This window comes from Lygodium microphyllum, chromosome 30 (assembly GCF_053477565.2).
Source record: "Lygodium microphyllum isolate KBCC chromosome 30, Lygodium_microphyllum_v1.1.10, whole genome shotgun sequence".
NCBI lineage: Eukaryota > Viridiplantae > Streptophyta > Polypodiopsida > Schizaeales > Lygodiaceae > Lygodium > Lygodium microphyllum.
Window position 1 is genome coordinate 67,256,504 of NC_141164.1, and position 15,487 is coordinate 67,271,990.

General features: G+C 39.6%; 1 long non-coding RNA gene across 1 annotated transcript; it reads left to right on the plus strand.

The window, feature by feature from the left end:
- Window positions 1-6,541: 6,541 nt before the first annotated feature.
- Window positions 6,542-7,963, plus strand: LOC148009957 (uncharacterized). Its single transcript, XR_015689756.1, has 3 exons — window positions 6,542-6,676; window positions 6,809-6,896; window positions 6,981-7,963. It is a non-coding gene; the product is annotated as an uncharacterized LOC148009957 (long non-coding RNA).
- The last annotated feature ends 7,524 nt before the right edge of the window (window positions 7,964-15,487 follow it).

Here is a 15,487-nt window from a genome sequence, read left to right on the forward strand (position 1 = left end):
TTCCAAGATGGAATCTTGGAATCATAAACAAAATCTTGTGCACTAAGACTGAAAGGACAAAAAGTATAGTGGCATTCATTCAAATGATAGGCAAAGTACAATGCTTTATAGTCTTTTGGGTAAATAGCACTTTTCACCACTGTGCTTATGGGATTGAGTCCCTTCTCCTAGATTGCTTGCATTTCCCCTGGCCCAATTGCTCCATACAAAGAGGCTGCACTAGGTGTGATTTCCTAATTCTCAACAAGGGGAGGGGGAGGGATAATATGGAGAGGACAAGTTCATGCTACTATTGGAGTAATCTCGTTGGCTAAAATTGGGGATCTCTTTGCCTTGCCACAATGGAGAAGTGAAAACTTGTCCTTGGCCTTGGCTTAGTAGTGAATGTTATTACGTAGTTTTCTTGGTGTAGGCCATGAGGTGAATTAGAAGAGAAGACAATAATAGAAATATAAAATAGGAAATGAACTAAAAGAGATCTATGTATATGAAACCTAGTATTAGGATTTAAGGGGATTCACATGCAGTTTTACATACATGCCCATTTTGATCCTTCCCTTTACCTTGTCATGCACAATGTTGCATATGTATTCATTGCATTTGTGTTTCACCACTTTTTCGTATTACACATGTGGATTTGTTGTCCGAGATATTTAGCCAATACGGTAGCCTTAGCATTATCCAATGTGATGGAGTGAGATCGAAGGCGCATATATAAAACCAATAAACATTTCTACAAGGTAGCTTTTCTTAACACAACCACCTTCATGGTAAGTATTTTTGTAATATACACCATGAGCCCGGCAATGAGACTTTTCTAGAATTTGGGTACTCCACATTTCCATAGACCTATAGTTCTCCAAAAATATAATCCATGAGCATATAGTATGTGCTGCAAAGGTATGGACCATTGACATTAGATTTGGAACATCAAGGTATCCAAATATTAAAAAACATGCAAATACTAGAGTTGAAGGTGTATCATATACTGGATGATATTGGTTTCTCCTCATACATTGATAACTAGCTTTGTAAAATCATTGACCACTATATGAATATCAAAAGAATCCCAAAATTTTGCTTGAACATTCTTAAGACTAGAGTCTCTTTCCAAATCTATAATACATTTTCAAAAATCTTTCCACAACTCCCACTTTAACTTTTTATAGCTTATTAGTCATATTGCTCAGGAATCTCTTTGCCTTCATTCCACTCATTGATAATTTTTGTGCTATGTCATAAGTTAGGCATGATGTGTTCTAGTCCTTTTTAATCTTTACCTTACCTCGATATACACCTAAAGAATTTAATAGCTCCTCAATTTTCTTAATAGCTACTTCACATTTGGAGGGATGCTTCATAGTGTATACATAATTTTATATGCAACTTCAATAACAAGTGTGTTGTTTTTGCTAGCTTTCGATTTCGTGCTTTTGTAATAACTAAAATTGATTTTTTGAGTTTTTTCAAGCTTGCAACAAGACATATACTATCCAGAATTGAGGAAGCTGCAATACAAAAATCTAGAAATTTTCCAAGATTGCTACACCCAAAACTTCTACATCACCCAAAAAGAGTACAATATATAGAAAGAGTATGGGCGACCTTCCTCCAATGAGCAATGGAGAATTTCTGTATCTCCCAAAAAGAGTACAATATCTAGAAATTTTCCAAGATTGCTACATCCTAATCTTCTTGCAATAAAAAAGGACATGCCACACCCTATTGAATATGTGAGCATGATGAGATGAGTGGGCCAAAATAATGAGCAAGTTGTGCTGATTTTTGGGCTTTCCACATGAGAGGGCATATCTTACGTGCTTCCCCTAACACAAAGGCGAGGTTAGTGGGAGTTATTACAGGTTGATGTATAACCATGCGCTCCTTAGGTCAAAGGTCATGTATGTGCGCGTACACATAATACATATGTTTGCAAGCAAGAAGTGCCTTTTGGGTAGATTCTCTTCTTTGAAAATCAAAGCAAGTGCACCTAGGCTCTTATTTGATGTGCACATCATAACATCTCTCTATCAAGACTTTAAATATTGAATGTTTCCTCTCAAGTTTCACTATCTTCTCCAAGAAGGTTGCAACCATGCAAGAGCAGCTGCCTCTATTCTCTTTTGTGCATCTTTGGAAATTCTATGCCTCCATTTGTGTCTCCTTCTGCTTGAACCACCCTCTACAAAAGTAGAAGGTTTTCTCTTCTCATTCTTTGATGGTGTTGCAAAGCAAAAAAACTTGAAACCAACACGTTTTAGACTGTAATACTCTTCCTTTGATATATTTGTTCCTATATTAATTAGCCACAAAGATGGAACAATTGGTGATCTGTTGGTGATACTATCACTTGTTTCTGCATAGCGTTTGTATGCGTGACATCACGATTGCAAAACCATATCCATTGTGCAATGATCTTGTCCTTATCGGCTCTCTCCAACCAAAAGCATGGTGTGACTAGTCCCAGTTACCGACTTTGTAACTTGTTGCTACAACTCTTTCTATCCTCCATACCAAAATATTTTCTCACAAAGTTAGATGGCATCCTTCATAAAGCCCACTCCTCTCATGCCACTTCTACCTCTTCTACATAGGTGGATGTTCTTGCATTTGGCACATTTACTCCACTTTCCAAGGGCTTGATTGGTATCTCTTCATTCTTCTCAGCATCGTGAATATATATCTCTTCCAACTCACCATCATCAAATTGTATGCTTCATAGCATACCCCTATTTTTCCATTGCTTGACTCAATCATGTATCCCAACTTGTGGAAACTTGCAGCTACTCCACTTCCCCTTCTTTTTTCTATGCACACTCTCCCTATCACCTTGCATTGTGGGCTTCTCATACAAAGGACTTCTAGCTATACAACACCTTGCAATGCATGCACAATAGAGGCATGATTTGGGGATTCCCTTTTGCTAGCATTATCCATCACATAAAAGGCCCAGATCATCCAATATACCTATCCATGGTATAGCCCAACCTCTTTGCACTTTGGATATATGCATTCAAAACATCACTAACACATGCATCATAGAGTGATAACTTTCATTTTCCACCTTCACCTCTTACTAACTAGATAGCATGTATGCTTTCTGACAATTTTATGCTTGGAATTTGAGCATGTCCACAAGGACTTTTGTTATCCTTCTGACAAGTTTATGCTTCTGACAAGTTTATGCTTGGAATTTGAGCATGTCCACAAGATTTAATTCTTTGTTGCCACCATTTTAACCACCTATTCAAAGCCTTAATGTTATCGTTGTTTATATTTTGTGCCCACCAATCTCGGATAGCAGAGACATGAAGCGAGGCCTGTTGACTTGTCATTGCCAGCCTCCATGCTTCACACATTTCAATGTGATGCATTTGTTTATTTGTAGTGACTCATTTCTTGGTATGCCTTTGTAAACTTTGCTCCCAATGAAAAAGACAAGAGTGCTCCCTCCCTTCCATTATGTTATGTGATCCACCATTGTATACAACCCTTATTGCCAACCAATTTGCACTGTGAATCTAACAAAGTCAGGAGGATAATGGCCACATTGAACCATGAAAAAATTCAAATTTCTCCAAAACAATATTTGAGACTCTTCATCCTCCTCTTTAAATTCACATATTGCAATCACCTACTGCAATGCTCTCATGCTAGTTGATGATCGATACATTACCATAGTATTTGCTAGCAACAATCAAATTTCAATGTAAGCTATATAATAATGTTACCACATACCCAGGATCATGAACATAACAAGACATTGTTGCCCATGCATCAACCCTATGGGTGTGATAGAAGTGCACCCATGCATTTTGTAGATCTCTGGTTCGTGTTCGCCTCATATGATTCACTAAGTCCACCCCTGATACTGGTCCCTTAGTCGATATTTTAAACAAGAATCACTTCTCCTTGGCATCACCTTGCCAAGGAAATCTACTTCCATGGAAAAATGGAAAACCACAACGTTTTTGCAAAAGAAGTATGTTGCCATACCCATCACCAATGACTTGAACTTGATTATCTCTCTCTTGTGAAACAATACCTTTGAACTTGTGTGTTTGCTAGATGGTTATTTCAAATGTAAGGTATACAACATTAGCAAAAAGTAATGATACACAAGATTACCCTTTATTCTACACCAGTGGCATCATATCTTCTAAAAATCCACCTTAGGTGCCTTTGATTCCTCTTCTTTTGTCAAATATTCAAACATCTGCTAAGCAACTAGCATTTGTATTTTTCATGGGCCCTCCTTTTTTATTTTTAGGATTGTGCTGACAAGGATCTATACCTTTTCAATTGTTGGCCTCTTTGCACCCTATTGAACACCATAAGCATGCTCCCCAACATGGATCACCAACCGTGGCATTGTAGGGTCTAGTGGCAGCACATAATAGATTGAGCATTTGCAAATGGCTGTACAACTAACAACATTTTGAAAATAGTGACATGCTATCTTGGAGTTTCCCTCAATTGTAGGATAGCCCATGCTCACCTTTTGTCTAACTGACCATGGAAAAAAACATCATTGCATATTCAGTCAGTTACGTAGTAAGGACAAGTTACCCTAGGACATTGAAGACTTTCAAGACAATAGCTCAAACACACTATGCACTCTATTGCCATATTTGTTTGTGAGGGCCGCAACCAAAGATGACCATCATATTTTTGTTCCATATCCATCATTCTTTTCTTATTGTGTGTAGCTGGAAGCTCAAAAGCAATCATACCATTATACTCACTTGGGAGCTCACCTTTTGTGGAGATCAACAAAGTGCCTAGATTTCTCCTCAATGAAGGCCATAATGGACTTATCATAGGAAAAAACATCCTTGCTTTGGCTACCCACATGCAACTCCTCCTCAATATTTGTGTCATGCATCCTTGTGTACATGCCTCTATCATTGTATTCAACTTTTGACATTATCACTTAGTCAACATTCTTGCTATCATCATTTGAGGGTATATCAGGATACATTGGAGTTGACTTGTTACTAATACCACCTTTTATTGACTCAATACTATCAGATACCTACACACAATCATTTGAGTGCATGATGGAGTAGGTGGTTGATAGTGTGCTACTAATCATGTAGTGCACATGCCCTTCATGATCCCATCTTGGAGACACATTGACCTTGTTTGCTCCACCTTCATGCTTGATTCAAGCCAAAAGACACTCTCCATGCCTCTCTCTCTCTCTCTCTCTCTCTCTCTCTCTCTCTCTCTCTCTCTCTCTCTCTCTCTCTCTCTCTCTCTCTCTCTCTCTCTCTCTCTTGTGAAGCATTGGATCATCGAGCCACAAGTCATCATCCTCAAGATTGCAAAGTAGTTAGGTTGACCACACACACGTAGATCACAGGGGAGCTGTACAGGTGAACTCACTCAGGATCTTGTTCTTTGCATATGCTTTCTACCTACACTAAGTGTAAAACCCCTATCATTTGTGTGCAAGTGGAGGATGGGGGACTTACACACCCCTTTTTTTTGCACATTATGATGATATAACCATTTAGGTGAGATAATCGGCACATAGGCCAAGAAACGAGAGAGTGTGTGTATATGTATGTGTGTGTGTGCACGTGTGAGTAGACATGTTTTGCCTGCGGAGGATAAATTCCATTGTAAAACATTGAGGATAGACTCCTTTGTTGCACCAACTATAAGTGAACACCATATAAGAGAATTTGGAAATCTTCCAAGTCCCATTTTCAAATAAAGATTTGGTCATGTGGCTAAATCTTAACCCATGATTCAAAGTGGGACTTGGAAAGATAACATATATAGTAATTAAGGTGGACTCCACTCTTCAAGTAAGGGGACAAGATTTGACCATGTGGCTAAATATTGAATATATTGGGAATTTGCAAACTATATGATAATTCTTAAATTCCCTAATATAGTGTTGGTGGTACTTGTTCTTTTATGTATGGCCAATTTGCAGTATAACTTCTTTTATGTAATTGTGAGTACATGCATCTTATAGAGATAAGGCATTTGTAGTTTTTTATAGACTATCCCATAAGTGATATAAATGTCTCCATGCTCCCACATCCTACTCAGTTCTCCACATAAAGGTTTAGGGGGGAGCTCTTGGCCTTATCCATATTCTTGTTGTAATTAGCTGTCACATGCTTGGTTTTTTGCAATAGAGAATTGTATAACAGTATGCATGATTGGGTGTAGTCTCTTGTTAAAGGCTTTAAATCCACTCTTGCCCGCTCTAGCATTAAATCCACTGTGGGCTAGATTACTCTAAATAGCAATATCTAGTTGCAAGCATCAGCCCACATGCACATATCCTAGGTTTAAAGGAAGTTCTAGTAAAGCAACCAAAGCAAAACGCAAGGCACATTAAACCCCTCCATAACCCTCTAGCGGTCACCTTAATGGGAGTTGCATTAGCTTTCTGTAAAAAAATAATTATTCAAGGTAGTTATTAATAAAAAACAATTGTTCATTCTTCTAAAGAAGAGAGCAAGCACAAAAAAGGGAAAAAAGACCCTTCCTAAGAGGGTGGTTGGTTGGTTCCTTAGAGTTTTACCTTATATGAAGGGTTGGATTATAATATCTATTGTGGGAAGATCGTGAGAGAGCGTGCACAAGCAGGGTTTATGTGAGAGAGACCACAGGAGCCGCCAAGTCGTCTGTGCAGTGCACATGCGGATCAGAGGTGATCTCAGTTCCTTGCATGCTGCTATTTTTTGCATCAGAGGTCAAACGAGATATCGAAAGTAGGTCAGGATTTCAGATGAAATGCAGGTCGAGACTTCTGAAATTTTTGAGAGCTTCAAATGAAACGCAGGTCGAAAGCGTCATACGAAATGCAAGTCGATGCAGGTCAAACGATTGATAGCCATGGCCGATGCAGGTCGAACGATTGAAAGCTTCAGGTCGATGCAGGTTTAGGATTGATAGCCAAGCTTTGACTAGTTTGTCATGCTTGCTGATGTTCCTGACCTTCTCACCGTAACCAGGCATAGGGAAAGTTGCAGAGTTGAAGCACCTCTACTGTGACAAGCTCCTTAACGAGACGATTGCAAAAATGGTGGAGTACCTGCAAAATTCTGAAAAACGGTGGAGTACTTGCAAAATTCTATAAGCATAGTGCATAAGAATCATGCAGAGAGAATCGCATCATATGTCAGGCACTGTGTGGATGAAGAATTGAACAACCAGTCAGAATCAGATAAAGAAAGCTACAGCAATGCACTTGGCCCTACTCCATTTCTTTTGCCCCTGAGCGACTATCCCTTCCCTTCCTTTGCATGTACTAGTTTCCTTTGGCTTTTGGTTTCCACGTTTTCCTTAGCTTTTGAAGTGGATATTCCTGATCACTTTTCAGCTGAACAATTGCTTTACAAGCTGATTGATTGGTGTTGTCTCTTTGGAAGTAATCCAGGGTACTCATCTGGAGAGTTTCATTGGCAGAGTCTCTATGGAAGTAATCCAGGGTGCTCGTGCAGCGAGTTTCTTAATATCTGGTTTGACTCCTCTGATCATATTTTCAGCTCAACAAGGGTTTTACAAGCTCTTTGATTGGTGGAGTCTCTATGGAAGTAGTTCAGGGTACTCATTGAGAGAGTTTCTTAATATCTTAATTTTGAATCAGACTGTTCAATGACATCCCTTCCCTTGCCTTATGCATGCATTTCCTTTGGCTTCTGGTTGGCTCTTCCTGATCACATTTCAACTTAACTGATGTTTTTCAAGCTGGTTGATTGGTGTAGTCTCTATGGAAGTAATGTAGCATATTTATTGAGACAGTTTCTTATGCTGGCAAGTTGAGAGAGTGGTTTTATGAAGGGGGAGATTGGTGGTGTAATAATTGCCCGAATGTCATATCTCTGAGAATTGCCATGTCATGTGCTCCTTCTCAATCAAGCATGGATGAGGGCCAGTTTTGGTATCTGCGCTTGGTCCAAAAGTTGGAGCCAAGGAGGCTCTAGTGAGAGTGGTATTGGTAATCACTCGATGCTTGACAGATTTGTACCTTGCATTTGTATTTAGTACTTGTGCTAAGCGCAAAAGAAATGAAAATTAGCAGCCGGTGTAGAGAGAGAGAGAGAATGCTATCAAAGGAAGACCTTTCACCCAAAAAGAAAAAAATTAATACTCAAGCTGCACGATGATTGAACCACCTCTTAGGGGGGGAAAATAGGCTTTCGAAGCAAAGCAACTACAGAAGCCATAGATGTTGCAGCCCCGGCTCCACTCTTAGCATGTCCATAGATGTTTTCTTGAACAACATCCAATGCCAATGTGATTGCATTCTCTATTGGGATCTCTAATTGGCATATTGCGATGGATAGAATAAGAAGAAATAATAAATTCTTGAACCATGCCTTTTGCTAGTGCATATTGTGGTTTATAAGGTGGTTGTTTAAAAGATGAAGTGTTGTTAGATATACTTGTGACTAGGTATGATTATTGTGGTTGTGACCAAAGATTGTATCATGAAGAGATCTATATTGAGAATGGGATGAGATTAAACTATTTTTGACATTGTATTCTCTCTCGAGTCTTGTCATCATTGCTTCCAGCCAATCAATTATTATTATATAGAGTATAGACCACTAGTGACCTAGGTAGCCTCTTTATTATAATATGAAACATTCATAAACATATGCTATTGATACTTGTAGCTTATACTGTCCATCTCTTTGTAGTCCATGTACTTACCAGTTGCTCTTTAGCAATGATATGGTGTGTTTACATGTGCTTGAGGTGGTAGTTGTCATTCGCACACTAGAAGTATGAACCTCAATAGTTCTTTATTTGTAGGATGATATGCAACCTTGTTAAGAAAATGACATTGTCTCCTATCATGCCTCTTTGTAGATTGGTGCCTCATGAGGCAGTCAGATTTTGCATAGATGATGCTCAATGGTTAATTCCTTCCTTTGATTCCAATGGTTATCTTGAGACTATGGGATACTTCCTTGTGTCAATTGCGGGTCCCAAAGGGGAGACCATACCTGTGATAGCCAACAATCTAGATGACTGGGGTCTAGCATAAAAGAAATGAGGAGTTTGAGAGGGCTCTTGGGAGAGATTGGGAAGATCTTAGGGGCAAGAAATTCTTGGTTTGGGATGGAAACCATAGGTTAAAAACATGGTGGAGTTGCATCAAAGAAAGTAAGTAATCATTTATACTTTGTCCATTATACATGTATGCATTGAATATATGTATCCTATTCTTATATTATTCGATTTTCAATTATAGAGTATTTTGACAATGCTTAATTTCATATTTGTGTATGGTGTCAATTCATTGAGATGCCAAAGGAGAAGGAAGTAGAGCTACTACTTGCATTGGATACTACCAATGTGTAAGTTTTCTTTCTTCAAATGTGCTCCTCATTGTCATATTTATGATTATATTCTCATATTATGCTTATGTTTGTTTCCAAGAGTATTTCTAGGGCGCATATTGCAAACAAAGAATCTATTTTAGATAGATTGAGTCTAGACATGAGGAAATGGGTTAAATTTGAGATGAGTATAGAGAGAAGGTATTGTCATGGTGTCGCTCCATGGTACAATACTCATTGCAGTTTAATATCTCAGCTTGTATAGAAGGTGCTCTTTTATCTCTAGCTCTCTTGTATGGAATGTGCTCTCTTGCTATAATTTTATTTTTGTTTTGGTATGATACGGTGAATTACATGCATTTGTCTCAAAATAAACCGTGAAGGTTAAGGCTCTTAGTATAGATGAGGCGGCAGAGAGCAAGAAACGTCTAGATAAGTCTATAAGAGTAGAAGGGGAGTGCCTCAAAGATAGGGGTTACAAATACTTATGCATTGTCAATCCCCAAAATGGGGATGATTCCTTTAAGTTGTTATTTAGCCTAAGGTGAAATGATGTGAGCATGCTCAAGATCACGAGACAAGTTGTATTGTCTTACAAGCTCAAAAATCTATTTGAAAATGTAATTTGTATTTATAAAGCAAGTTGTGTGCGTGTTGTCTTTTTTCTTTAATGCTTTCTATTCATGCATGTTGTGCATTGTAGGAAAAAAATATTGTTGCATCTTATGAGTCCTATGAAGTCTAAAGATTTTCAATTCCCTCACTTTGATAATTATAAGCTCTTTCGGGTTTACATGAAGAAAGAGACATATTGGGCTCAGTTGCATTTGGAGGTAGTGCTACAAATCCAAAGGATTGTTAACCCTAGTGTAGAATAAGAAAAAAGAAAATAAAAAATAAATCCAAGAAAATTTCAAATGTGGATCCAATGAAGTCAACAAGAATGAGAAAATGCAAAAGATGCAAAGGCAATCTTAGAAAAATGCAAAAGACAAAAGGCGTATTTTTAAATGAAAGACACCCCTAAAATCTTGTAAAAGAGTGTCGGATTTCCTCTTGTGCAAATTGTAAAATCTAGATGAGCATAGGTGAAGGCATAAGGTAAATAAAAGGGAATAGGAAAATATGACATTGGTAAGATGATCAGTCATGTAAAAAAGGGGATGGGTGCTCAAAAGATCTAGGGCTTATATATAAACTCAAAAAGTGAATGAGGAGCTCATTCTTGGTGTGTGGCAAAGATAGCTCTTTTCTTTTTATCTTCTCTTCCTCTTACTTGTGCTTGAGAGAGGGAGTGTGAGGGAGTAAGTGTGTGAGGGTAAGGGACCGTGGTGGAGAAGCTCTCCACCTTCTTCTCTCTTCTTCTCTTGTCTCGTGTGTGCAGCTATGGTGGATTGAGCTTGAATGTAGAGGGTTGAGCTTAGTTGAGCTCACATCACAGATCATGGAGCTACCGGAGTGCTTGAGGGAGGATGCTACTCATTTAGGCATCAAGGTAAGCTCACTATAGTCGTAGGATTAGAAGCATGCCAGCTAGTGAGAGATAGCCATTAGAGCTCGCTTGAAATACTTGAAACAATAAGCAGTCTATGGGTCTTGGCGATCGAGCTTTCACTTCATTTTGGTTCCATTGCCGGGACCCACAGATTTAAGCTTGAGCACTTGTGCACTTCAAATTGATCGTTGAAGTAGGGTTTCATCTTGGAATCGGTGCTTGATATAGATAGGATATTTGGGAGTTTAATATTTAAAGTAAGTAAGTATTTTGAGTTTTCAAGGATTAAGTATGTAGGGTAAATCATTTCAGTACTTGAGCTTTGATTTTTGTTACATTTAGAGTAGGATAGGACCAATAAATTGAAGCAAATTGCTTTAGGGTTTCTATTGTAAATCAAAACACGATAAAAACAAGGGAAAAAGGGGGTTGAAATCCATTGACAAGGCAAGAGCACGAATGGAGCAACACTTAATCACTAGAACGAGGGTTTTAAACCCAAGGAAGAGGGGATCGATCGTCGTAGGGCAAGGCACTGATCAATCATGGCGTATGGGTGTTTTCTAGCTGCGTCAGGTATATATGAACCTTGCCCCTTGTCTATTCTTGCATCAGGTATACATGAACCTTGCTCCTTGTCTATTCTTGCTTCAGGTATATACGTCTATTCTTGCGTCAGGTATATACGAACCTTGCCCCTTGTCTATTCTTGCATTTTGGAAGTTTATGTAGCCTTGCATGCCCAAAATCATTGCAATCGATTCAATTTTCATCTTGTTTGAAACCACGGCCGTCAGAATGGAATGCGCTTGACAGAGTCCAATTTCCAAAATGGGACTTGGATATCTGATTCCGGATAATTGAATGATCTGATTCTGAAAATTGGACCACTTAGACACCACTCGACCCATCCAATCAGAATGTGACTCGTCTGATCCAGACAATTAGACCATCCCATGCCACCATGTAGGGAGGGCAAAAGCAAGTTAAGTGTAGGGAGTCTCATTTGAGGGGGGGTGTTGAGAAATGGACAAACGATGTATGCTCCAAAAAGAGATGTCATCAATCCCATATACACAGTGAGGAGAGTGGAACTACCCAACTTCTATAAAGCATTGTACTTTACTATCACTTTCATAATGATAAATACAATATCATGATACTTTTCTCTTTCAATTAGTGTCAGTGTCAGTCCAATATACAAGATTGTCTTTATGAGTCCAAGCTTTCTTCTTGGAACCTAATTCACTTGTGTAACAGTTGTCTACTCATTGTCTATGTTAATATGAATTTAGTCATCATCTTTCAACCTCCATAGCTCATGCCATGCTCTAGATCTAACATTTTAATATGGACTTAGTTGAGAATACGAGGGATGACTTGGTTACTTGCATTCGATGCTTAGATGCTACATTTTCCATGCTTGCTAAAAGCTATGACCGATTAGACTTGGGTCTTTTAGAAGAGAATTTAGCAATTGAAGTCCTTGCTCTTGAGAGGAATTTGAATTCATATTCTTTAAGGCTTCCACGGTAGCTGAAAAGCTAATTGACAACGAAATCTCTTGTGACCAAGTGCACAAACGATGACTCATCACATCTTATGATATGTACACAATCTCTGCTACACGACCCAAGAAATTGAAGCGTTAAAAGCCCTAATCAATAGTGAGTCTACATTCTTGTGTAAATGGTATGCTCTTTGAATCCAATGGGAACAAGAGGGCTACCGCATTATGACCAACGTCAAGCAAAGACGTGCAATCAAAACCTCAGAGTATGATCCAACTTACGTAGCTCTTACCTCATTTAGAGTCTTAGTCATCACTCATGCAGTCGGACTTTAGATGATCACGAACTCGCCCATCCCTACCTAGACTGCATCCTGACTGAGGAGGAACTACATATTACTAGCTGGATTGCCTGTGGTGACTTTCTAACGGATTTCCAAGGGTGGAGGGGGTAAGGTGGAAAAGCATACTTTAAGGAAAATTGGAAAAACATACTTTAAGAAAAATTTTCATGGATTTTTATTGGATTGTGCGGATTGCTTGAAGAAAAAATCACTTTCTGTACTTAAGCATTTCATTTTTCTATAAGTGCACAATCATTCTCTACTCATCTTCTTGCAAGGAATTATCTTAAGAAAACTAATGGTGAGCTGTGGTATTATGACAAGGACCCACAATGGCAGGTCAAGAGAAAAGCATCAAACTTCTTTTCTCGGAAGAGGAACAAGCAAAGTACGAGCTGCCAATAGAGAGAAGGGCCTTCAACTAGTTCAAGTTTAGGCACATCTTGAACTTGGAAGATGTACCCATGGAAGAACAGGCTGTGAAATAGATTGTGGAACAATTCAATCTACAGAAGTATGTGGAGAAAGTCGAGCAAGCAGTGGACTACGACAAGTACACAGAATTCCTTCGAACCTTTAAAAGGAACCGCGGCACTATAAGTGTGCGACAAGGAGAGGAAACCCACTAGCGTTGGGCCCAGCCAACAAAGTCAAGAGATGGCCCAAAAGGGATGTGTATAACATGCTAGGAATGGACAAGATTCTAGTCTACACCAATGATGGCATCAACCTCGCCGATATCCCAGATCCAGAAGTCTAGTTGCAAGTGAAGACGGTGCATGCCTTATTCTCCAGTCAAAGGTACCATGTACTAATGAGCAGGACCAATGGACCGATGCTGGAAAGCATTGCAGGCAAATCCCTAGACGAAGTGAACTTGAATGGCTTCGTGCGAAAAATGATGGAGACCTCAACAAAAGCACTGGCCACAAGTGGAGGATCGACAACAAGTGGAGAGTCCCCAGTCTCCAAGGCAAGAAAGAAGTCATCCTCCAAGGCCTTAACCATAGGATTTGGTGGGGTATTGATAGCCATCATCCAGGAGGTAGTAGGAGAGGTGCAAAGCGAAGAACAAGTTTGGAGAGACACCCAACATGTCACCTTTCCATGAGCAGGAACAATCTAGCAAGAGAACTGTGAGTGAGGAAGGAGAGCAAGAGTCAGTCTAGCCAAGGAGGGGCTAAGAAGTAGAAGAAGAAGACTCCCTAAAAGAAGAATGAAGAAGAGAGAAGGAAGAAAGAAAAAGCCGACTTGCTAAAGGCGCGAAAAGAGTCGAAGAAGATTGAAGAAGAAAGGAGGAAGGAAAAAGCTAAATTGGAGAAGATAGAAGAGGATTCCAAGAGAGCTGAAGAGGAGAGAAAAGGAAAGGCAAATGAAGAGGCCAAAGAGCTTAGGAGGAAATAAGATGAGGACATGGCTAGGGACATCTGTATGTTGGTAGAGCAGCGCTCCAAGAAGGAGGCGTTGGCTATCATGAGCCCTTTTAGAGGAGAAGGCTTGGGAACTAGTGCCCAAGTGCTAGACATCGTACCACCCCCAGTGATGACAGAAGGCAAGGGAAAGGGCTTACTTTATCCAATCTCACTCACTCTTGTGCCGAATACCCTAGCTACCACAACTATCCAAAGCACTACACCTAAGGTAGATGCCAATAATCTCATGGCATGGATGCAGTTCTTCGTGGACACGACACATGAGACAACCCCCTTGGATGTAAGTGTATGAACCCTAGTGATTGGAACTAAGAGATTTGGCGACTGCAAATGTCGAGTCGAGACAAGACCCCAAAAGGAAGAAGATAAAGGCTTCTACCACTTCCATCCCCACCGTCATGCTGCCTTTCATAGGCTATGATGAATACATTAAAGAGCTTCTCTCACAACTAGACAAAGCAAAGGAGGATAAGAAGATAGCAATAGCTGAGTTTGGAGGCTGAGAAGGAGACACTAGCAACCTACCAACTCGATAGAACTTGCCAAGTGGTTGACTATCAAAAAGAGATAAGTGAGTTGAAGGCAGAGCTCAAGGTAAAAGAAGGAGAAGAAGATAAGTAGCGAGAAAGGCTTGAGGAAGAGCATCAGGAACTGATCGGCCTACAAATACAGTACAAACTCCCCATTGTGCAAAATGAAGAGCTGATAGGGTGGATGGATACAATCCAAGAAGCCATGGATCAGCTCACAATAGAAGAAGCTGAGAAAGCTCAAGAAGGAGAAGAGCATCAAAGACAGATAGACGAAATGATAGGTAGGCTATTGATGGAGATGGAAGAGCAAGGGAGATTAGAGAGAGAGATTGAATGCTTGGAGAAGGAGAAGGAGAAAATAACCAAAAAGTGAAAAAAGCAAGAACCAACGATAGTGGCCTTAGATTAAAGACAAAATGAAAGCTTAGACGAAACGAAACACAAAGTTGAAGAATGGGTTATGAAGAGTGAAAGGAGAGTAAAAGACCTAGCAAGTTGTCTGGCCCTTGTAGAAGGGAACATAGTGTTAGCAAAAAGTGGGGCAGAGGCTACACATACAAGATTGGAAGCCCAACAACGTGCCTTTTTTAGCACTATCATGGATGTCACACAATTAGAAGAAGAGGAGGCCATTGAGACATTAAATAAAAAGCCGAAGATCACTTGTAGAGCCAGAAGGTAGGGGTTGTGTGCTTAACCGCAAGGAAAAGGGACTATCCTAAGCCAACAAGATCAAATAAATTATTTGCTAAGTGCAAGGCTAACGGTCCAAGATGTGGACTTGCTAGGCTTCAAGAAAAGAGAACCACAAGAGCCCAAGAGAGAAGACGAAATACAGAGGCCACTTCTAGAAGC